A 26,191-nucleotide genomic window follows, 5' to 3' on the forward strand; every position below is an offset into this window, starting at 1 on the left:
TTTTAACAGAAATAACTATTTCTATGCTTATATATTTTAGAAATAATGGTAAAATAAAATTCACAATCCTTTAAAAATCTTGTTTGTTTTTTGAAGGTCTCTTTCAGGCACAGAGCATTCTCAGAAAATGATTTATCAGTTGATCGGTGTATTTTCTCTGACTGCAGACTCTTGAATGATCAACACTGGTCCTTTTATAGAGCGGCGTAGACAGTGAGGTTCCTTAAAGAAAACACTGAATCATAAATCAATGATCAGACTGATACCAACTTTATTGACCCCAGCATGGATGTAGAACATGTTTCTGTAGGACAGACACTAACAGGATCTGATTCTAAATCTGACAAACACACAAAAGAATAACTGACCAAGGAAGAAATCACTGAAGCATGTTTACTATCTAAGAGGCCAGACTGCCAGACCGGCTCAGATGGAGCAGACCGGGTAGTGGAGCGTACTCTAACAGCTCACAGACAGAAAGAAGCGAGCAGATGAATGTGAAACACAGAAGATCATCCAGAAGTTCATTTTCCTCTGACTGAATTCAAGAAGGGAAACTTCCATACTTCATCTGAGAGCAGGACTGTGGATGGGACTCAAAAGTGGGTCGTGGAGCAGTTTTCAGAGGGTCTCCAATGTGTGTAAAAAATGGTAGCAACAGTCTCTGAAGAACATGCAACCATGCCGTTTATTTAAAGTTGAATGTTTCTTCAATATTTAAACTCATTTCTCTCCTTTTCTCTCATTAAAAGAGCTGCTTCTACCATGTTTATGAAGTTTTTTCTGAAGATTGCTGGAAAATTGGTTAAATTGACACATTCTGATGGAAAAGTGGGGTGTAAAACATGTCAGTTTGTTCTGTCTCTTGTTCCTGTCATAAATTTTGTTCCATTCAAGATCTTTAGTGCAACATTTTATTTTTATTTACCAAACGTGCATTGTTAAAAAACTTTAGAAATTTGGGTTTCAATTTGTCATCAGAGATATTGATGGGTCCTGAGGCAGGACCAGTGGAGAGCCACTGATCTAGTGTGATCATAGTGTTTAAAACCATTTCAGACGTTCTCATGTCTGTGGTCTCACACCTTTAAAAGAAGGTTTCAGATTTTAACGTCATCTAATGAGTGCTCTGACTAAAATAAAATCAATCAAAATAGGTTTATTAAACTCCTGCAGCGCCACCTTCTTCTTTGTGATCCTCTTTAGGGGCCTCTCTCTGCTCTCCAGCTTGCTCCAAAGCTGCCGGATAGTCGGGCCACAAACGCCTCACAATCTGATCTGCTTCGTCGTAGCCCTGAAAGGCGGTTGACTGATTGATCAGACCTGCTCCTTTCTTACAGAATGTCAGACTCTCTCTCAGTCGATCCACATCAAATTTCAGCACCTGAAAAAAGACAAGGAAAGACAATGATTAACAAGAGTCTGGTTCTGGTCCAGGTCTCTGCCTGTTTAACCTGAGTCTGGTTCTGGTCCAGGTTCCTGAGCTCATGGTGGATTATTGTTAGGCCATCATCAATTAAACAACAGTAGAGTCCAGACCTGCCCTCTTCTTGAAGTGTCTGATATTTTTTTCTGACTGAGAGCTGATTAAAACAGGACAGACTTGGTTTTGTTTCATGTTTTGAGTTTGGACCCTCAAGGCCACCATCATAAAGACAGAGCAGAAGCAGAGAGTGAAATGGGTGAAGGTACCTGATCCCCCACATGGAAGGCGATGGCGACAGTATCCCAGACATAAAACTGTGGTCTCTCATAGCAGGGCCACGCTTCCATCTTCTTTAGATCATCTCTGTGGACCAGTTCAAAGCTGAGAAATACACAGAAGAATGAAATGAATCTCCTCAGTAGGTCTCATACAAACTACAGGGGCAGAAATATCCATCATGAATAGACTTTAACAGAACTGTTTCAGTCAGGATGGAAGTTTTTAAAGTGAGACAAATTTAACTGTTTCAGACTGAAGCATCTAAAACATTCCTCTAAGCATCATCTAGAATAAGAGGGGGACGATAGTGGAACCTTGAGGGACGCCATAACACCACAGAGATGTTAGGAGGATTTCATCCTCAGTAAAAAGGGCTTTTTTGTTTCTCCTTCATGTTTCTCTTTTTCTGTTTGCGGTTCTTACCTGTGAGTCTCACACATTGCCTCAGACCTCCACAGGAAGTAGCCGTCTCTGTAACAGCAGACCGAGTCTGGGTCGTCTGTCAGTAACGGATACCGTGTGAACTGATCCTGATTGGCTGGGCTGTGGACCAGAACAGCATACATCACTTCCTGGTCGTAGAGCTGGGTCTGAAACACTCGCATGACGGGCTCAGCTCCTCCACAGAACTGGAGACAAGAAAATCAATCAATCAATCACCCAACCAACTAATCAATCAATCAGCCAATCAATCAATCAATCAATCAATCAATCAATCAATCTCTCTCTCTCTCTCTCTCTCTCTATATATATATATATGTTGTTAGGAATAAGCATGATAGAGTTCCTCTTCCGTTCTTTTTTTTTTCTTTGTAAATTGTTTTGGACTGGTTTTCATGTGAGAAATAACCATTGGGTTAAGCTGTGTTGGAATGTCCAACAGTCTTCAATGCACCATGACAGCTGTGCGTGCGACGCTGCTACTGTGTCACCTTTAAATGACATCAGAAGACTCAGGTAGGGGGGAACGCTGCCACTGAGAGAAGACGCCAACTCGGACTCTACAGCAACCCAAACCCCATGGACTTGAATGAAACCTGTCTTTGTTTTTGAGTTGTTACCCAACCAAACTAAAACTGAACTGAAAGAACGCTTGGGCTCGCCAAAGCACGCAACGCTTCAACAGCAAACTAGGCTGGAGGCCCTGACAACAGCGGCGTGCAGGTGAGCTTACCCAGCTTGTGTTTCCCACACTGAAAACCAGCCCTGTTTACTTTCATCTTTCCCTATAATACACTAGATGTTAGCGCTTTAGTTTCTTTTTCCCCAGGTTTACCCTGTAACATAACTGGGGGCTCTTGTGAGCGGTCCTTGACAGATCCGGTGTGCTATATTAACTGGTGACAGTTGAGCAGATGTTCAGGGGGCGTGGCTTTGAAGGACCCTTTGTTTGACACACCCCATATAAATATAAACAAACAAATTACACCATTCATGTCCTTAAAGGAACATGCATAAGTGTCCCCAGACATGCTGACATGACTAGATCAGAGTCAGCCGACTGTCATGACAAGTATAAAGTAATAAATTGCTTTGAAGGACCACTGAGGTGACCACGCATATGCCTGCTCGAAAAGACCAAGATCAACTGGTGTCATATATGATAGATGCTGCAAGATTGTCAATTATGTCGTATTCACAGTTGATTGAATAGATTACAGAATGTCCGTAGCAGCAGACAATTAATAGACAACTGACCGCTTGGAAGAAATGAAGGATATATGCCAGAAACCACAAAGAATGCTAAAGTTACCTGTGTTAACTGGTGACACAGCAATCATTTTCCACTGCAGTGACAGGGAATTATTCGCGATACACAATACTACACAAGCTGTGAAGAGTAATATCAACCTTGATGTCAAAAATAGACGTATGTAAAACATCCCTGTCTTCAGTTGGAGACGTTTTTTTAATATCGTCACTTGTAAAGATAGCACAGACGTGACTGCGAACCTAGCAGCTAAGCGTTACAGTGAATGGAATGTGCCACTTACATTTTAGCATCAAATTTATAGTTAACAAGGTAAAAATCAACATCAGTGAAAAATGCAAATGCTTAGCCTATGTTGCTTTTGTACTGTGCTTGTCATTCAAGCAAGTTCCTGTGAATACTTAGATTCATGTCATCCATCAGAAGCTGGAAATAATTTGACATTCTAACCTTTACAGCTAATTGTCAGAGTAACTTGGGATCTGACAGTATTATTGATATTGTATGTAGCATCATCATAACATTCATTTCATGTTACCCCAAGGCCCCCATCTTGATAAAATCACACCATGATTATAGCTACAATGATAGCTAAAACACCCTTGCTTCCTGCTTCCTGCTTTCTTACAGTGCAGACGCTTTGCTGCTTGCTCCTGCTTTGCTTACATTCTTTTGATGATATCTTTTTTATTTTGGACTAAAAGTTGTGGACAGAAGGTCTTTGACATTCTTTAGTCACTGGAGACGTACTTTTAAACAACAAAGGAGTTTTTTTGCCATTTTTCAGTGTTTTAAGTCCTCTTCAGTGTTACTTGACCGTGGCCTGTCAACAGCACTTGGAAACGCAGTGCTCTGCTAAGCTAATTAGCTTCAAGATGGCTCCTCTATCTACAGATGACTACTACAAACTTCTACAGAAAATTGTCGCGCTGGAGACTAAAATTCACCGCCTGGAAGTTAATGTGGAAGTAAACGGACTAGGTGGAAATGACACCACTTTACCATTGGCTCAAATCAGTGGACAGGAGCTGGCTAACACACGGCTAACGAGCACAGAAAAAGCTGCTACGAAACAGGTAGGCTCTGTTCTGTGTAACTGATCTACTAGTAGTGGTCCACCCTGGAACCACCTCGGAGCAAAGCCAAGGAACAAACCATGTCCCTGGGTAACGGGAGGACGTTTAACGGGCAGAGCACAGCCAGCTGAGATATGTGATGAGACCGGCTGGCCTGCACTCCCTTCCAGGCGAAGCGCCTCCTCAACCCCCGTATCTGGAAGGACACAGCCGTGGAAAGCTGCAAAAGGGAGGATGAGCAACAAACCTCCGCCAAAGAGGTGTCAGAGTCTAGAGGAGAAGGGGTCTCCACAGGCCTCCATCCCCCTCAACAACCACAGCACCGATGACGGTCCTGCCTCACCCCCTCAAACCCCTACCAGGTCCCTCTCTTCCTTACTCTCCCTTTCTCCCTCCTCACCCCACTTGGAGTTCACTGACCAGATGAAGGAGCTGGACTAAGATGTACCCCCTGTCCCTCTCCCATCTTCTCTCCTATTAGCACCCCATATGGACCACCTCCACCACCTCTGACACAGGCTCCAAAGCCCCGTCCCCCAGCCCCCCCGTCCCTCCAAGGAAGCATCATGTACCGTCTCCTCAGCCCGGCAAGGACGATAAGGCTGCTTGTGTTCAGACTGTTCCAAGTACAGACTGAGGTGTTCTGGTCCAGGCTGCCAGATCATCAGCAGTCATGAGTCGTCCCAGGCCCAGCCGGTGCCCTGCATGCTACCAGTTTACAGAAGTCCTGTCCTGATGGCTCACAGAAAGACAAAGGTGAATGTGCTGAGAAACTGGGGGCACAAAAGTGACGGCACAAGATTGTCTACCTTGAAACTTATCCCCTGTGAATCACAGTCCGTCCCAAAAACTGTAGAGGATGTTCCTACGACACTAAGACTAGCTTTACTGAACATCAGATCTCTGGTTGGGAAAACCTTTTTAATCAATGATTTTATCACCGAGCACAGCCTGGATTTGACGTTTTTAACTGAGACGTGGTTGGACCAAAATAACAGCACAGCTGTTCTTACTGAGTCAGCCCTCCAACTCTAGTTTTATTAGTGAGGCCAGAGTGAATCAGTGGCAGTTTGATTCAAAAACTCTTTCCAAGTTAAAAATGATCCTTCAGTAATTTTTCTACCTTTGAATGTGTGGCTCTTCAGCTGAAGTCTTCCCCTCCAGCCGTGTTACTAAATGTTTACAGGCCACCTAAATACTGTGCAGACTTTTCTGATGATTTCAGTGAACTGCTGTCCATAATCTGTATTGAACATGACTGTATAATCATTGTTGGTGATTTTAACATCCATGTTGATAACCCCCAGGACAGAGGGGCTAAAGAACTGGACTGTACTCTTGACAGCTTTGGGCTGAGTCAGCATGTGTCAGAGCCCACACATAATAGAGGACCCACTCTGGACCTGCTGATCTCCAAGGGTCTGAACATACACAAGGTTGTTGTGAGCGATGTGGCCCTGTCTGATCACTGCTGTGTTTTCTCTGAGAGCTCTATCTCTGTGCACACAAGGAATCAGAGAGAAGTTATCATGAAACGATGCATTACTGAAAACACCAGTGAAATGTTTAACAGCCTTTTTTCCTCCACAGCCACCCTGCCCTGTAGCTCCGTCAGTGAGCTGGTAGATAAATTTAATGCTAAAATGTTAAATGTTATTGACTCCATCGCTCCCATAAAGCTGAAGGTTGTCTCTAGCAAGAAAAGATCTCCATGGAGAAATGCCACGGTGGTGAAAAATGGAAAAGAGAGTGTTGAAAAGCTGAACAGAGGTGGAGAAAAACAAATCTCCAGATTCATTTCAACATCTATAAAGAGAAACTTCACACTTACAATCTACAGCTGAGGAATGCCAGGCAGTCTTTCTACTCAGACATGATCACCAGAAACAGAAATAATGTTGAGTGTTGTTTTCTATAAACCCCCCTCTGTCCATAGCTCCTGAACTTCTCTCTGCTAGGGCCTGCAGTGAATCTGCTTCTTTCTTTAGAGAGAAAGTTCAGAATATTAGACTGGCAGTGAGTCCATCCACACCAGGTTCAGGATCTGTGCTATGGGCATCTAAAAACCACTTAAACACCATGACACAGTTTAATCCAATCAATGACAAAAATCTGGAGGACATTTTACACCAGATGAACTCCTCCCACTGCTGTCTGGATGTTTTACTCAGATTTTTCAAAATGGTCTCACATGTCATGACATCTGATCTGTTACAGATCAAAAACACGTCTCTAATCTCAGGAGTCTTCCCCCAGACCCTGAAAACAGCTGTTATTAAGCCGCTCTAAAAAAGAACCATCTAGACAAGACCTCAATGAACAACTACAGGCCGAAACCAAACCTTCCTTTTTTAAAATTATTGAAAATGCAGCAGCTACATTACCCTCTACCACTGAACAACTGCTTTAATGTCGTCCAGTCAGGATTTAGACCACATCCCAGCACTGAGACCGCTCTGGTCCACATCACAGCACTGAGACCGCTCTGGTCCACATCCCAGCACTGAGACCGCTCTGGTCCACATCACAGCACTGAGACCGCTCTGGTCCACATCCCAGCACTGAGACCGCTCTGGTCCACATCCCAGCGCTGAGACCGCTCTGGTCCACATCCCAGCGCTGAGACCGCTCTGGTCCACATCCCAGCACTGAGACCGCTCTGGTCCACATCCCAGCACTGAGACCGCTCTGGTCCACATCCCAGCACTGAGACCGCTCTGGTCCACATCCCAGCGCTGAGACCGCTCTGGTCCACATCCCAGCGCTGAGACCGCTCTGGTCAAGGTGTTTAATGACATTCTCTTAAACACAGACCATGGCAGAACTTCAGTCTTAGTGTTTTTGGACCTCAGTGCTGCATTTGACACAGTCCACCATAATAGACTACCTGAGCGACTGGAAAACTGGGCGGGGCTGTCTGGCACAGTTCTTGATTGGTTTGCATCCTACTTAAAGGGCAGGGATTATTTTGTGTCAATAGGTAACTTTAAATCTGAACAGACCAGAATTACATGTGGAGTCCCTCAAGGCTCCATCCTGGGGCCTCTTCTGTTTAACATCTACATGCTTCCACTTGCTCAGATCATAGAAAACAACAAAATAAACTACCATAACTATGCAGACGACACACAGCTCTACATGTCAATGTCCCCAGGTGACCATGGCCCCATACAAGCACTGGGTAAATGCATGGAACAGATTACTGAGTGGATGTGTCATAATGTTCTCCAGTTAAACAGAGAAAAAACTGAGGTGGTTGTTTTTGGACCCAAGGAGGACTCTCTTAAAATCAGCATGCAGCTCCAGTCACTTCAGTTAAAAACCTCAGACCAGGCCAGAAATCTGGGCGTTGTCATGGATTCAGACCTAAATTTCAAAAACACATAAAAACTATTACAAAGTCAGCGTATTATCACCTCTAGAATATTTCAGGATTATAGGACTAATGTCACAGCAGGACCTGGAAAAACTGGTCCATGCATTTATCTTCAGTCCAGTTGACTACTGTAACAGGATCTTTACTGGTCTGCCTAAAAAGTCTATCTGACAGCTGCAGCTGATCCAGAATGCTGCTGCTCCAGTCCTCACTAAGACCAGGAGAGTGGACCACATCAGTCCTGGTCTGAGGTCTCTACACTGGCTCCCTGTCTCTCAGAGAGTAGACTTTAAGATCCTCCTGTTAGCTTATAAAGCTCTGAATGGTTTAGGCCCAGAATACATCAGAGACCTTCTAGTCCAGTATGAACCATCCAGACCGCTCAGGGGGTCTGGTGCAGGTCTGCTCTGTGTCCCTAAAGTCAGAACCAAACATGGAGGATCAGCGTTCAGTTTCTATGCTCCGTATATCTGGAACAAACTCCCAGAAAACATCAGGTCTGCTGAGAGTTTGGGTTCTTTTAGATCAGGGTTGAAGACTCACCTGTTCACTGCTGCCTTTGACTAAAAACTTTTTACCTTTCATATTTTCCATTTTTGCTCCAACTCTGCACTGTAGCTTTTACTTTAATATCTGTTTAAAATGTTTTCATTGTGTTTCTTTTTCCCTTTGTCAATGTGTTTTAATGACCTGTGTGAAGCACTTTGAATTGCCTTGTTGCTGAAATGTGCTATACAAATAAACTTGCCTTGCCTAAAAGGATTATAGGAGAGCCTGAAGGTGTGACTCACAGAATGGTTAATACACCAATATGTAGAAGCTCTTTAACCCTAATGATATTTTTAATGCTAAAATAGAATTATTATTGTTATCCATGATTTTTCAAATTTACTGATTTACAAAAAAACTAGTAAAGCACATTAATATTTCTGATTAATATGTCAGATTATAGTTATTTACTGTCATTCCTGTTCAAAATGGTAAAACGTGGAGAGCTGACTGAAAATGAAAGAGTCTGCATTACAGTTTTTTCCAGTTGCTAACACACTAAAATGACAAGCATAGCACAATTATCTAAACTGACACACAGAGAGCAAAACCTCTTCTTAAGTCTCCAAAACTCTAAACATATTTTCTGCTTTACACACATGTTGCAATTCAAAATGGCACTTTTTAAATGCACTGAACACTGAATTGTTGTGTCTCTGCATAAGACACAACAATTGGACATAAAGTCACTTGTTTGCCGTTTTAAAACACTGCCATTCAAAAAAACACTACATGAGCTAATTGGCCAATATATGTGCCACCTGGCCAAACACCTCAATAGTTAATTGTAAGCACTTCAATCAGGAAGTAAGCACCATAAAAAGACCACAGGTGAGCCTCCTTTTTTGGTAGAGGAGTTCATGGCCAAAGAAGACAAAAACTTTCAAAAAATGAAATCAGAGCAACCTTAGTTGGCTTGTGCAGGCTATGGAAGAGGCATGTGATGAAACTGATGTGGGTGCGATTCAGGGATGGATACGACACTCAAGGCGCGTCTTCCTTCGATGTCTGGCAAGGGAAGATATCGTCTGTGATGTGGACGAGGCGTTGTGGCCAGACCCAGCTGTGCTGCAAGATGCTGCCTGATTATTTTTCTTGCCTCTTTTTTTATATATATTTTTTTTCTGCACATTTTTTCTGCAATTTTCTTTTTCAGTTTACTGTTTTTTTGTGAGCATATTTTTGTTCACTCCAGTGTAAATGTATCTGCTGTGCATATGTTGCACTGACTTGTTTGGTGACAGAGAAATTAATGTTTCAATGTTTCAGCATGTGTGTATCTGCAAATATTTCTTTTCATGTGAACAATCTGAAGAATTTTCTACAATTTGAACTGTGTTAGTATTAAGGCAAGCATGCTAAAGATGAGAGTGCTTTTCATTGTGACCAACAGTGTGTAGTTGGTTAGGCAAAAATCTGGTAATATGAATGAAGTGTGTGCTGTTTGGTGCAAAAGTTTGATTTTGATAATGCTGCATGTAGTTTTGGTTGCAGTGCTTCATTTTGAAGGATACATGAGGTATTTTGCAGTTTGCGTGTGTGGTTTTGTGAATTGTGTTAAGTATTTTGATAAAACTAGCCTAGTTTGCAAAATTGTGTTTTAGCAATTGGAAAAAACTGTAAAGCACTTCATGATGCTGGATGGTCTCTGAGATACGACAGGTGGTCTAATACATTTGTTAAGCACTGTAGATATATATATATATATATAAATATATGCTGCTCTGGTTCATAACTGGTTCCCTGCCCACCCACGCTTTTTAGTTGTTTATCTCCCTCCATAGTCTCCAATCCTCAATCCTATTGAGGATTTTTTTTTTTTCTGCCTGGAGACGGAAAGTCTATGACCGGAATCCACAAACGTGTGTACCCCTTCTCCAAGCTATGGAAGACGCATGTGTAGACCACTCTATGTGCAACTTTGTGTTGGTTAGGATGTACAATGTTTCTGTGGGAAAAAATAAAATACATTTGTCACTGTGTTTCAGAAGTGTTTTTTTCCATTCATCAGTGTTTTACATTGAGCATATCAGTGTTCAGCTGGTTCTTATAAATGTCTATTCATATGATGGTTTGTGTGTGTCATTTGAAAACAAAATAACATTTTGAGAAGAAATAACATTGTTTTGAATATAAAGTTTCATTTTGCAGGAGAAGTGAGGGGTTTTGCCCATTGTGTGTGTTTTTGATTTGTGTGTAGAGTTCTGAGAGTATGAGGCATGCTTTCAGAAAATGTGTGTAAACAATCGAGAAAAAATGTAACGCGCTTTGTTGTTTATGTTCTATTGTGAATAAATATGGATTTTATGGATTTATGAGATTAGACAATCAATGACTATTCTTTGTTTATATTTTACTGAGTGTCCCAGCTTTTTTGGAATCAGCCTTGTAGGTTTAATTGAGAGGGGGGTTACCTGCTCCTTGTAGGCTCTCATCAGCTCCTCCAGGGTTAGGGTGAAGCGGTATGATCCCAGTCTGGAGCTGCTCAGGAAGGCCGGGGAGGAGGCGAACTCAGACAGGAAGCTCTGCTGATTCTGGATCTGCTCCTCGGTCCGGTCTGGGTAGGTGGTCTCCAGGAGTCTCCTCTCAGCCGAGGCTATCTCCTCTGGACCCACGTCCAGACTCCACCACACTAAGCGCAGACCTCCGGGATCCTGGAAGCCCTTGTCCTTGTGGATGCCCTCTAATCCACGCTGGTCTGTGTCATGTCTCAGACGACACACCTGAAACTCAGGCCGGGGGTAGTCCGGGATGTTTTCTTTGAAGAGGTAGTTATTAGCAACTCCACTGGCTCTGGCTTCTTCTTTCAGCTCGTTCAGCTTCAGATGGCGACCTTTGACAGCATGACACTCGAATCGTCTCCTATTAAACCAATTCTCCATGATCAGACAGCTGATATATAAAGAGAGGATGAAAACTGTCCTGTTGACTGTAAACCTCCTCTGACGTGCTCCTAACAGCGGTCAGAGTCCACTGTGAGTAAAGAAATAAAAGCCACTCCTCTACTTCACCCTCTCTCACTCCCTCCCTCTCTGCTGAGTGTTTTTTTTTTTGGAACAGGATCTGGAACCTGTCCGACCAGGACTGGCACTTATTTGATTAGATCCAGCATGTACAGGGCGTTGGGTGCATAATACATTTCTGCCGGCGAGTAGGAGAGGCAGGAGAGGATGGGAGTGGTCTCTGAATGGTAAAGTCAGTTAGAGGCGGTAACGCTCTACCTTTATATAGAGTTTGTGACATTGAAATCGGTTTCTATGTCACATAAGCCCCACCTTTTCAGAAAAGATTTTTCAAGGCAGATGTCGGTTTGAGCTAATTAAAAGACGAAGCAACAAGCCCAACAGGAACAGCTTAAATCTGCAGTCTCAGACCACTGCAAGAGGGAGAACCATCTCATGGATTGAGACAAGGCAAAGGTCATAGGCACTGAAGGCAATAAATATCATTGTTGGATCAGGGAGGCCGTCGAGATCCGGAAACGCACCCACCAGACTGTAAATCGGGATGAGGGGGCGTACCAACTCTGTCACACCTGGGATACAGTCCTGTAGAAGTCGGACTGCAGATGGCGCTGTCATCCTACTGCTCCACGTAGGAAGATAGCGCCAAAGAAATCTGTATAAATCAGCTGACCAGACACGTCTCTGCAACATCACCTGATACTTCTGAGGAAAGCAGCAGAGCGCAGCCGAAACTGTCAAGGTATGAAAACTACAGAGGTCTGTTTATAAGAAACTTCAGTGTAATCAAATCGGAAGACCTGATGAACCTAATCGGATTAAAAGATGCAAAGTCCAGAATTTATCCGTTTGTTGTTGCAAATATCAGCTTCAGCACCAACACTGATGTGTTTTATTAGAGTTCAGTCAGATACCTCAGTGTACAGATGAAAAAAAAATGTTAGTGTTCACTATCTCTTTAATGAGGAATATGTTGGAAAACACAAGATTGTGTACAAGATAATATTAACTAATGAAAGATGTGTTTGTTGTGTTCAGAAGTCCAAAGATTCTTCAAGAGCATTCATGCTAACCCCTCCCATTGGTTGCATGCAGGCAAAGTGGTCAGCATATTTGTGGTTTGTTTGCATTTGATTATGTGAACATTTGTTATAACATGAAAGTTTTCTTTTATGAAGAATGTATAGATTTAAGACTAACTTTTTGTCTGTTTGTATTTATTTGTCTGTATCTTTAGTTTTATGGTGTTTATCAAGTTAGCGCAAAAGAACCTGAGTCTCATGAGTGATCAATGGGAGGCATGTTATGACATGGTGTAACTTTTTATGCAAGTTTAAGATATATGACATAACCTATCTAGTATGAGCGGAAAAGGCACAGCAATGGTCATAAAATGTGGGACCTACATGTAGCACACGATGGCAGCACAGTTGTTTACAGATCTTTTAATGAAAAGGCGTCATGATGAGAGACAGAGGGTCATCTATGATCGGACCAAAGTGGGGAAGTTCTCGAGCAGTCAGCTGATAGAAAAGTGTTGTTTTAGCAGACAAGCTCTGATTGAATAACAGAATAATCTCTTGAATACTGAAATACATGAGAGGTACAACTTCATAAACAATTATTTCAACTGAATAGGCATGTTTTTGTGTAGTGAAAGTTTATTCATGTTTATGCTGAGTGGCTAAATGAGCTGGTGTTGATTTTGAACTGTCCTTGGTGCTGAAACAGGCAGATTTGACTGACAGCTGCCGCTCAGAGAGAGAGTGAGGGAGAGAGACGCTCTCAGTGGATGGGCAATTGTATGTGCTTTTCTGCCGCTGATTCTTTTTTTAATCATTTAGATTAATTGTGTCATGATCCAGGTTTGATTTATAACTAGAAAAGCACTCAGAGAGCGCAGACCTCCGCCATCAGCCCTATCTCCCAATAGTACAGAATCTTTAAAAAAATCCTGGATCCAGACGGTGACCTGGATCACTCCCAAAATCTAATCAGCTCTTCCTTATGCCATTTCTGACATTTCCTGAAAATTTCATCCGAATCCATCCACAACTTTTTGAGTTACGTTGCTAACAAACTAACAAACCCACCTGATCACATGACCTCCTTGGCGGAGGTAACAAACAAGTTTTTCAGTGTTTTCCTGCGTATCTCATGTTTCTAGTGTTTAGATCATGTCCTTTTGTGTTTCAGTATTTCTTGATTTCTATGATTTTCTATGTGTTTAATTTACATTCTACTTTTGAAGTTTTACCTTGTAGCCTCTTTCGTTCTGTGTTTTGACTGCCTTTGTATTTCATTCTAGAGTTTTAGTTCCCAGCGTTTTGCTTTTTTTGTGTTACTTTCTTTATGTATGTGTGACGCCCACTAATGTGTGGTCACATGTGGGGTAAAATTTTTTTTAAAGTTTTTTATTCATTTTTCTTCTGTCAAATTATTATATAAAACAACACAGTTAATAGTTTCTTTGGACTATGAATACAAATCTGTATGCACCTCCAGACCAGTAGGGGCAGTATGGGACGGGCTCAGCTTCTGCAGAGCGTGTATAGATACAGTCGGCATAGAGAGAACGCCCACAAAACGTCACATCCGGTTTGTGCCGAGGGGGAAAACAAACCGCTTAACACAATGCCGGGCGACTGTTGTATACCCTCTTACACTGAAAATAAGTAAAAAAAAATAATAATAAAATAAATAAAAAAAATCAAAATCTGAAGTTTTGTATTTTACCACATCGAAGCACAGAGCCGAGGAGAAGAATGCGGTGGCTTTAAGCGATCCGGTGGAAGGATGAGTTTGGTCGCCTGTGGGATCCAAACGTGTAAATCTGTAGTCAGCGCTTCATTATAGGTATGACAGCGTTATGTTCACCTTATTTAAACAGTGTTAAATTGTTTCATAGTTAACATGAATGTTCAATTACCAGTTTTGAGAAAAGTTAACTACTAGGTTATGCAGGCTACCATGCCTCGTTACAAAAGCTAACGAGTATTCAGCACAATTAGTGTGTGATGAAGCATAACTCCGACAAAACCACTTGTAAAAAAAGTTATGTGCCTCCAGGGACCGATAGTTTTTGAGGCTGTTGTGTGTGTAAATTCCTGCGTGATATACCGAGTCGTCAATAACCAATATGCAGCTCCTGGCTATTGTGCAATAACAACCATTGTGTGGTGCACAAATTCACTAAAACGTACTAATTTCCTTGTCAGACATTGAAATTATGACAGGTTTAATCTATCAGTAAACGTGATTTTGCCTCTTACCAGGTAGCAGAAGATGTCAGGGAATGACACATCAGGCCGTTGAATAGGATCATTCGTCCACTCTTTAATAAGAAACGGACAAGACTCAGATCCTCTTATTCTTAATGTATCTGTCTGTGTCAATTAGCTGACAGGAATCAATGTGTGACATTTTAGCGGTTAGCATACATATCAGAATTTAAAATCCCGGGCTGACAGTGCTGCGGGCGAGAGGGAAAGGATTGTTTTCCCCCTTGAAATGCCCCGCCCCCATCTATGACGCAACTGTGACAGTAGAGCCGCCATCTTGCCTCCATTGTATCCACAGCAAGAAAACAACAAAACAACTAAAGTCTCTGCCTCTCTTCTTTGTTATACTGTTTTACAGGTTTGTAAAGTACAAAACAAGTTGAAGTGACAGTGTTTCATTCACTAATAGAACGTGTCGGGTTATAAACATGTAGATTGGGTTGTAATGTTAACAGAAAAAGTCGTTATGCCAAGTGAAAGTGTGTACGGTGTCATCAGCTAACGCTACAGTGGGAATGCTAACAAGCTAGCGGTTGCTACAACATTAGTTTCAAGCTCTGTGTTGGCTTATGAGTTTAATGTTAGTTTCAGTGTTACTTGTATGCTTTTCCTGAGCAGTGCTGTTCTTGTGTCTGTGTGTAAAGATGCACTTTAGTAGAGTTAGGATTGTTTACAAATCTTACAGTGACACACCTGCACACACACCACACACACCTGCACACACACCACACACACCCGCACACACACCACACACACCTGCACACACTCATATCGCACATGCACGCGCACACACATATACCTGCACACGCATATTCGTTCCATTTTTCTGAATAAGTTGTGTTAAATGTTTTCCCCAGTGCTTATTAAACTTAACCAGCAGAGTTTAAATAAGAAAGGTTTTCTAAAAACAAGGGAAATGTTAGTTGATTAAGTGCTTAAGTGCATAGTAAAAGGTGACATTAGAAGACTTTTTTCTGTGAAGTTAATGTGAAATAATAGTTAAGGTGAGGTTGTATATTTACAGAAATGTGAGAAAACTATTTCTACAGTCATGTCAAATGGACATTCGTCATACAGCATAGTAATGCAAATAAATAAGTTTATGGGAGAAAATGTGTTAAATAAAGTATTGTATCCACAGCAACGAAACAACTAAAGCCACGTCTCTGCCTCTCTTCTTTGTTATACTGTTTTACAGTGTCGCCCAGGATCAGAGACAGAATTAAACATTATTAACTGCATACATGGTCTTAGCTTTGGGACCTGTAATATATAGTTTTTCTCAGGTCTTAGTTTCAAGTATCTAGTGTTATTTTGTGGCCCTCAGAGTCTGTGATGTGGCCTTCAGAGTCTGTGATGTGGCCTTCAGAGTCTGTGATGTGGTCCTCAGGGTCTGTGATGTGGTCCTCAGAGTCTGTGATGTGGTCCTCAGAGTCTGTGATGTGGTCCTCAGGGTCTGTGATGTGGTCCTCAGAGTCAGTGATGTGGCCCTCAGAGTCTGTGATGTGGTCCTCAGAGTCTGAGATGTGGTCCTCAGAGTCTGAGATGTGGTCCTCAGAGTCTGAGATGTGGTCCTCAGAGTCTGTGATGGGGCCCTCAGAGTCTGTGATGTGGCCCTCAGAGTCTGTGATGTGGTCCTCAGAGTCTGTGATGTGGCCCTCAGAGTCTGTGATGTGGCCCTCAGAGTCTGTGATGTGGTCCTCAGAGTCTGTGATGGGGCCCTCAGAGTCTGTGATGTGGTCCTCAGAGTCTGAGATGTGGCCCTCAGAGTCTGTGATGTGGTCCTCAGAGTCTGTGATGTGGTCCTCAGAGTCTGTGATGGGGCCCTCAGAGTCTGTGATGTGGTCCTCAGAGTCTGAGATGTGGTCCTCAGAGTCTGAGATGTGGTCCTCAGAGTCTGTGATGTGGCCCTCAGAGTCTGAGATGTGGTCCTCAGAGTCTGTGATGTGGCCCTCAGAGTCTGTGATGTGGTCCTCAGAGTCTGAGATGTGGTCCTCAGAGTCTGTGATGTGGCCCTCAGAGTCTGAGATGTGGTCCTCAGAGTCTGAGATGTGGTCCTCAGAGTCTGTGATGGTCTGAGTGATGATACTTTGAAGCATTGAACCAGTCTCCTGTGGGTTTTGCGCATGCGCTGGTGTGAGTCGGGGTGAGTAGTAAGAGGCTCTCGGAAATGGATGTTTTTATCTGGTTTTAAGTCGCAACTTGAAGGTTCTTATTGACTACAGATTTTTCTATCTATATTTTTAACCAGACTAAAGACTTCAGCAATTTATTGCTTCTTTTAAAGCTATTCACCGCTTTTAATATGGAAGTCAACTGGCCTGAGAAACGCCGGCTGGCTGGCCAGCATCTGGCAGCTATCAGGCCAAAGCAACTCTTTTTACATCTTTTTAACCATTCTGTGGCCTGTAAGAGACTTAAAGGGATACTTCAACATTTTGGCAAATTCGCCCATTTCCGTAATCCCTATAGTCTTAGTAATAGGTTCGTTACCTGTAGTTGTTGGTGCAAGCTGTTTCTAGATCGATAAACCAGCTGCACGCTAACGCTATTTTAGCAGACGGAATTTATGCTTTCCCTTGTCAAACTCATCAAATACACAATCCAACAACTCCAAAACACTCTCGTGGACAAGTTGTGACCTGCACATTCACCACGCTATGAAATAATCCTGGAACATTACGAGACAGAGATGTTTTAAAGCTGAATGCAAAGCCGGAACTACACTCCAGACATGGCTGCTGCACTGTGTCACTCCGCCCAGCGGTTTACTCAAGAAATAGTTCAGAGTATTTGCTTCATGTGTCGTAATGTTACATAATTATACATTATTATTTCATAGCGTGGTGAATGTGCAGGTCACAGCTTGTCCACGAGAGCGTTTTGGAGTTGTTGGATTGTGTATTTGATGAGTTTGACGAGGGAAAGCATAAATTCCGTCTGCTAACATAGCGTTAGCGATACAGCTGGTTTAACCGTCCCCCCAGATCTAGAAACAGCTTGAACCAACAACTACAGGTAACGAACCTATTACTAAGACTATAGGGATTATTAACCTGACTCACCAGATGGATGTGTTTCACACATCCATCTGGGAAAGCTTCAGTAGGAAACGTTTGAGAAAAGGCAGAGGCTTTAAAAAAAACTCGGAGTGTGATTGGATGAACGTTCTGTCTGTCACATCTCTACGGGCCAATCAGAGCAACAAAACACGTGACGGAGCAGTTATCATGCTCTGTGTGCTCAGCTAGTGAGGAATAACGGTAACCATGGCGACTGTAGACATGTCAGTACTCGACTTTTGTCATTTTTGAAAAGAAAACAGCTCACTGCTGTTCTTTGTTCTTCTTTTAACCAAGAAATGTGGTCAAGTTCTGATAAAACTGGCGCTTTAGCAGCATCCACGTTAAGATCTTCCTCCATAACTGCACCAGGTCTTGTTGCTGCTTGTTTACATAATGACACTTCCGCGCCTGAAAGTACCGCCCCTCATCTCTGATTGGTCCTGTCACTTTCTAACCGGGCCCAAACGGTTCAGACGGGAGCTTTGAAGATGGATTCACCAGTGAAAAACAAGGAAACTGGCGTATCCTTCTGCTTTGAAAGGTTATCATTAGTATGTTTAAGATCAGATAAAACAGCCACGTTTGGACAAGTTTTACTCATTTTCACATTATTCTAAGATGTGATCCGTGTGTGTTTGGCTCGTTGATGATGATGCACATTGCAAAAGTCATCATCAAATACAAGTATGGGAGAGCATCAGCAGGGAATGACTGAAGAAATGTGTTAAAACAAGGGCATTAGAAGCTTCACCTTGAACAGAAGACAGCACACCTCTATGAATGAACTTAATGAAGACGCGTGCTACCAGTGGATGTCCTCTGCACTCTTTTATGTATGTTCCTCTGTCCAGGGCGCATCCGACCGTAATAACACACAAGTTTTCATTTGAATTTGGAAGTTAAAGTCTGTCTTCTTTGTGTGGACTTAGATTTACTGATATGACCTATTGCAATGAGTCTTTACTGCTGACAGTTTTAACCTTTATAGAGGATTTCAGGAGGATTTTCTTAAAGGAAGCCTTTAAAGAGCCGCAACTGGTCACTAACGAGCCACGGCGGCTATGGCCACAGTAGTCTGTACTTCTGCGAGATAAGGTTGCTGCAAAACTGACTAATGTTGCACTGTCTGCTTATTGAGTATTGAGGGACGTTACAGTAGAACTACAGGTGCGGGAGAAGGGGGGCGGGGGTGCAACTTGTTGTGTGTCTGCCTGCACTCTGCAGTAGAGAGACTCAGAAAAAGAGAGGAGGGGGTGTGTTTGTGCCCTACATTGCTGCTCAATCTCTGTGAACTTCATGGAGGCAGATACCCTGAGCCGCACAACGGATTGTTTATTGAAAAATCATGCGCGACCTGATCCGAGCCTTTGGTCCTGAGTCTAGGCAGTCGCTGAGCCGGCCAGTTCGTTGCCCAGACCACTGGGAAATGTCCCGGTGCTCCCAATGGCCAGTCCGCCACTGGTGAACTCCACTGGCTCTGGCTGCTTCTTTCAGCTCATTCAGCTTCAGATGGTGACCTGCTACAGCATGATATTTGAATCCTCTCCTATTCCCACGTTCCTCCACGATCAGACAGCTGATGAAATTAAAGAGAGGGTGAAAACTGTCCTGTTGACTAGAGAGAGCTCTCAGCTGACTGTAAAGCTCCTCTGGTGTGCTCCACCTTATTAAAGTGTTGCTGTGTGAATCACCATCATTCTTAGAAACAAAATTAAAAATGACAGAACACTTCAGAAATGTACAATGCCTTAAGAAGACAACGCCTTAAAAACTGCCAGTCTGGAGTTTTGACACAATGCAAGATAGTAACAGTTGCTGAAAAACAAACATTAGTCAGGTGTGTCTACACTTTGACTCATGGGCTGATAATTCATGACAATGAGTCAGAGTCAGCTCAGTGGCCTCACGACCTTTTAAGGTCACAGCTTTAGGGCCTAGGGTTAGGGTGGTAGACTTAGCTCCTGCTGACCGTGCTAACAAGTGTAGCGGCTGTAGATAGAACGGTGAGAACAGGGATGACTCTGCAGCTTTGTGTGTTTCTGACCTATGAAAATGAACATTATCTCTCTATCTACCATGATAGCTGAGGGCAGAAGACTTCAGCTTTACTCAGCGTGCAGCTGTTTTACTTCTGGATGAGAGCCCAGCAGACTGAGCATGCTCAGACCAGGCCTGATAGAGGTGTGGATGGATGTCCAACCCAGTTATCTAGGTGGGTTAGCTCTCCTCTGACTGATTCAGTTTAGGACGATTTCACTCAGACGGGCGTCTTTATTTGAACTGCCTTGGTGAAATAATTTATGTACGATCCTCAATTCCAAAAAAGCTGGGTCGCTGTGTAAAGTGTCAATAAAAACCATGACTGTCATATCTCATAAACCCACATTTGATTCACAATAAACACAAAGATATCACCTTTAATGAAAATATCAGCTTATTTTGAATTTGATGGAAACCACCTTTAAATATTTTTGGGAAGTGTTGCTGCCTTCTCTTCAGGACTGACCTGATAAAACTTTCTCCTAGTTAAAAATAAAAATGATCATGGGACATGATGAAGTGTAACGGCCCCTCCAGGCTCTGGTTGGTCCTCTGACCTTTTAGTCAGTACATTTCAGGATAAGAGTCCAGGCTGACGGCGGCGATGGTGGACGTCTCCGTTTCTAGAAACAGCTGGCGGTGAAGCTCGGGTATTTGTGGGTACGTGGACACGGATCTCCTCCCATCTCTTCATCGTCATCAGAAGCTGATAAACATTTCAGAGGTGAGTTTAATAGAATTAAAAATAAACTTTAAAAAAAAATAACTTTAAAATTTGACATTAAATGAAGGGCTGCAACTATTAGCTGATGGACTAGTTGCCGACTAAAACTGTAGTTAATCGTGCAATATAGAGAAAAACAAAATATAGTGAAAAACAGTATACAATATAAATGACAAAGGAGGAGCAGACGAGACAAAATAAATATAGAAAAATGAAAAGAGTTTTAAAGGTGTTTGGTGGTTAGGCTATCATTAATATCAATGTAAAATATGAACACACAACAGGCAAGAAAACACACCGTCTTACTTAATGGGCCTAATGTTGAAGTGGAACACTGTCATGTCCAACCAGGTCCTTGTCTTTCTACAGAGAAAAAGGGAACCACATGACTGACATTTTACAGATTTACAAGATACTCAAACAGCTAACATTGATTACAAGTTTGTGGATGGGACAGCTTCACATGAACCAGCTGGCATGAGTGCCAGCATGGACCGTGACAGACTGAAGCAGAGCACGATCCCCTCCCTTCAGAAACTGGGCCGCAGGGCAGTATTCCAACATGAGAACGACCCCAAACACACCTCCAAGACCACCACTGCCTCGCTAAAGAAGCTGAGGGTAAAGGTGATGGACTGGCTAGCATGTCTCCAGACCTAAACCCTGTTGAGCATCTGTGGGGCGTCCTCAAACGGAAGGTGGAAGAGAGCAAGGTCTCTAACATCCAGCAGCTCCGTGATGTGGTCATGGAGGAGTGGAAGAGGATCCCAGTGGAGCCTGTGAAGCTCTGGTCAGCTCCATGCCCTAGAGGGTTAAGGCAGTGCTGGGAAATAATGGTGGCCACACAGAATATTGACCCTCGGGGCCCAATTTGGACATTTTCACTTAGGGGTCTACTCACTTTTGTTGCCAGTGGTTTAGAGATTAATGGCTGTGTTGAGTTATTTTGAGAGGACAGTAAATTTACACTGCTGTACAAGCTTTACACTGACTACATTGTATCAAAGTGTCATTTCTTCAGTGTTGTCCATGAAAAGACAGAATTAAATATTAGCAGAAATGTGAGGGGTGTACTCACTTCTGTGAGATCCTGTAGATGAGATCGTTCTAAGCAGAGTATCCATGGAAAATTACTAACAATAACGCTACACACCTTCTACAGAGTGTCTTATAGTCATGGGAGATTAAATGTATGAGAACAGGTCTAAAATGGGCAAAAAGCACCACAATAATTCTGACATGTATGAGAGATAGGAAAAGAACCAGGACCAATCTTAGTTCTCATGAAGTTCTGTTTGGTAGACCTGTCCATATGGAGACAGAGCCCAGCAAAACAGGGGTGTCAAACTCGAGGCCCGAGGGCCAAATCCGGCCCGTGGTGCGCTTCTACCCGGCCCACCAGATCATATGATATTTTTATTAGAACTGGTCCACCAGTGTGAGGTCTGCAGATTTCCTCCAGTATAAAACTGGGAAGTTAATCTCGATGATTCATAACATCCTTGTTGAGTCATGAAAATTAGAAAAATAAACAGCAAAAATAATTTGATATACAGTCAGGAACGTAGGAGAAATGTGTGTTCTCTATATTTTCAATTTTGCATCTCTCAGTTATGACTAAAGTTATGGTTCTGACTTGTTATTTCATATTTTAACCTGTACAGCTCATAATTTGACTTTTTGTCTCATATTTTTACCTTTTAGATTCATAATTATAAATTTTAAACCTATTTTGACCTTTAAAGTCATGATTTTGAATTTTATCTCAGTATTTTGACTTCTTTCAACTCCTAACTTTGACTTTTAACCCAATTTTTACCTTTTAGAGTCATATTTTTACATTTTAAACCCTATTTTGACCTTTGAAAGTCATGATTTTGACTTTAATCACATTTTGACCTTTTTCAACTCCTAACTTTGACTTTTATCTTTTTTTTTACATTTAAAACTTGTGATTTTTAATTTAATTTCATATTTTGACATTTTAAACTCATGATTTCAATGTTTACTTCACATTTTGATTGTTAAATATCAAGATTTTTAATTTCATCTCTGTTTTGCTGACCATTTAAACTCCCAACTTCCACTTTTATTTCATGTTTTTACCTTTATATCTCCTGATTTTTTATTTTATTTCATATTTTGACTTTTAAAACCCATGACATTGAAATTTAATCTCATATTTTGACATTTTAAAATCAGGATTTCGATGGTTATTTCACATTTTTTTAACTGTAAAAAGTCATGGTGTCTGTATTCTAAAACAAAAACATTATTTTGACTTTAAATGTCATGTTTTTACCTTTTAAACTTATAAGTTTGACTTTTTAATCTCAGATTTTGAGTTTTTAACTTGACCTTTTGTTGACCTTTTAATCTGAAGATCATTGAGGTTAATAGTTGACAGTCAGTGGTTAAATGTTGACCCCGTTAGGCCCTCAGGTTAGACCCAAATTCAGAATCCGGCCCTGCTGGGACTGAGTTTGACACCCCTGGACTAGATGTTATGTTATGTTATTGCAACCCTCTCCACTTTGCTTTGTGATATCAGCCATCAGGTGGAAGGTGCCGTGCTACATGGTGATGAGGGACACCCACACAGCCTAGACCCGGGGGACTGAATCAGGGTGAAGGAGTTTCAGACGACAGGGTGGAAATCTCAAAGACACAGAGATCCCTACAAATTATCCTGACGAGTGCCGACAAGGAAAAGCTGCAGAGAGGGCAATGTGGTTACACGCAAATCACTGCAAGAGGGCGCCAAATCCTCTGAAAAGCCACCGCCTGCAACAGCACTATGAGATCCAGGTCGAACACTGTCAGGAGACTGGTTCCAAACGATGTCGATGACAAGAGCCTGGGCCACAGTTTAATGTATTTTTTTTAATTTAACCTTTATTTAACCAGATAAAAAACCCATTGAGACCGAAATCTCTTTCACAAGGGTGACCTGGCCAAGAGGTCAGCAGCACACGTCATAATAAATAATACATATTCACAGTGGGGCTAAATCAGCATGCTTCCCGCTGAACGTCACCATGATCCTGGTGCTCCCTATCCTCAAAAGTTTTAAATAGAGGAGTGAAACCAGGAATGATCGGCTCTTGGCATCAATGCCAGGGTATGGATGCAACCCTGATGGATGGAATCGGGCAACAAAGAGCGATTTGATGGCTCCGAATGGAAACTATGATGATGTGATTCCAACTCCCTGCGAGTTGAAAATGCCAACTTCAGTGACATCCCATTCTTAATCCACCTGGGTCCACCCTGTGCAGCTAGAACAGCTTCAACTCTTCTGGGAAGGCTTTCCACAAGGTTTAGGAGTGTGTTTATGGGAATTTTTGACCATTCTTCTAGAAGCACATTTGTGAGGTCACACACTGATGTTGGACCAGAAGGCCTGGCTCTCAGTCTCCACTCTAATTCATCCCAAAGGTGTTCTATGGGGTTGAGGTCATCATGCAACCTCTGACCCCACTCCGTCATTTTACGTGGCCTACCACTTGGTGGCTGAGTTGCTGTGGTTCCCGATGGCTTCCACTTTGTTCTAATACCACTGACAGTTGACTGTGGAATATTTAGGAGCCAGGAAATTTCACCACTGGACTTGTTGCCCAGGTGGCATCCTATCACAGCACCACGCTGGAATTCACTGAGCTCCTGAGAGCGAGCCATTCTTTCACTAATGTTTGTAGAAACAGTCTGCCAGAGACTGGGACTGGTCTGTACCTGAGGCCAGAGACTGGGACTGGTCTGTACCTGAGGCCAGAGACTGGGACTGGTCTGTACCTGAGGCCAGAGACTGGGACTGGTCTGTACCTGAGGCCAGAGACTGGGACTGGTCTGTACCTGAGGCCAGAGACTGGGACTGGTCTGTACCTGAGGCCAGAGACTGGGACTGGTCTGTACCTGAGGCCAGAGACTGGGACTGGTCTGTACCTGAGGCCAGAGACTGAGACTGGTCTGTACCTGAGGCCAGAGACTGGGACTGGTCTGTACCTGAGGCCAGAGACTGGGACTGGTCTGTACCTGAGGCCAGAGACTGGGACTGGTCTGTACCTGAGGCCAGAGACTGGGACTGGTCTGTACCTGAGGCCAGAGACTGGGACTGGTCTGTACCTGAGGCCAGAGACTGGGACTGGTCTGTACCTGAGGCCAGAAACTGGGGACCGGTCTGTACCTGAGGCCAGAGACTGGGACTGGTCTGTACCTGAGGCCAGAAACCGGGGACCGGTCTGTACCTGAGGCCAGAGACTGGGACTGGTCTGTACCTGAGGCCAGAGACTGGGACTGGTCTGTACCTGAGGCCAGAGACTGGGACTGGTCTGTACCTGAGGCCAGAGACTGGGACTGGTCTGTACCTGAGGCCAGAGACTGGGACTGGTCTGTACCTGAGGCCAGAGACTGGGACTGGTCTGTACCTGAGGCCAGAGACTGAGACTGGTCTGTACCTGAGGCCAGAGACTGGGACTGGTCTGTACCTGAGGCCAGAAACCGGGGACCGGTCTGTACCTGAGGCCAGAAACTGGGGACCGGTCTGTACCTGAGGCCAGAGACTGGGACTGGTCTGTACCTGAGGCCAGAGACTGGGACTGGTCTGTACCTGAGGCCAGAGACTGGGACTGGTCTGTACCTGAGGCCAGAAACTGGGGACCGGTCTGTACCTGAGGCCAGAGACTGGGACTGGTCTGTACCTGAGGCCAGAAACCGGGGACCGGTCTGTACCTGAGGCCAGAGACTGGGACTGGTCTGTACCTGAGGCCAGAGACTGGGACTGGTCTGTACCTGAGGCCAGAGACTGGGACTGGTCTGTACCTGAGGCCAGAGACTGGGACTGGTCTGTACCTGAGGCCAGAGACTGGGACTGGTCTGTACCTGAGGCCAGAGACTGGGACTGGTCTGTACCTGAGGCCAGAGACTGAGACTGGTCTGTACCTGAGGCCAGAGACTGGGACTGGTCTGTACCTGAGGCCAGAAACCGGGGACCGGTCTGTACCTGAGGCCAGAAACTGGGGACCGGTCTGTACCTGAGGCCAGAGACTGGGACTGGTCTGTACCTGAGGCCAGAGACTGGGACTGGTCTGTACCTGAGGCCAGAGACTGGGACTGGTCTGTACCTGAGGCCAGAAACTGGGGACCGGTCTGTACCTGAGGCCAGAGACTGGGACTGGTCTGTACCTGAGGCCAGAAACCGGGGACCGGTCTGTACCTGAGGCCAGAGACTGGGACTGGTCTGTACCTGAGGCCAGAAACCGGGGACTGGTCTGTACCTGAGGCCAGAAACCGGGGACCGGTCTGTACCTGAGGCCAGAAACTGGGGACTGGTCTGTACCTGAGGCCAGAGACTGAGACTGGTCTGTACCTGAGGCCAGAGACTGGGACTGGTCTGTACCTGAGGCCAGAAACCGGGGACCGGTCTGTACCTGAGGCCAGAAACTGGGGACCGGTCTGTACCTGAGGCCAGAGACTGGGACTGGTCTGTACCTGAGGCCAGAGACTGGGACTGGTCTGTACCTGAGGCCAGAGACTGGGACTGGTCTGTACCTGAGGCCAGAAACTGGGGACCGGTCTGTACCTGAGGCCAGAGACTGGGACTGGTCTGTACCTGAGGCCAGAAACCGGGGACCGGTCTGTACCTGAGGCCAGAGACTGGGACTGGTCTGTACCTGAGGCCAGAAACCGGGGACCGGTCTGTACC

General features: G+C 43.8%; 1 protein-coding gene across 1 annotated transcript in view; it reads right to left on the bottom strand.

Moving 5' to 3' along the window:
- Positions 1 to 247: 247 nt before the first annotated feature.
- LOC121518360 overlaps positions 248 to 26,191 on the bottom strand; it is a 37,377-nt gene continuing 11,433 nt past the window's right edge. The window contains exon 5 of the mRNA XM_041800615.1: positions 248 to 1,051. The gene's annotated coding sequence lies outside the window, so the exon portion shown is untranslated. The remainder of the gene's footprint in view (positions 1,052 to 26,191) is intronic.

Source organism: Cheilinus undulatus, linkage group 12, assembly GCF_018320785.1.
Source record: "Cheilinus undulatus linkage group 12, ASM1832078v1, whole genome shotgun sequence".
Lineage (NCBI taxonomy): Eukaryota > Metazoa > Chordata > Actinopteri > Labriformes > Labridae > Cheilinus > Cheilinus undulatus.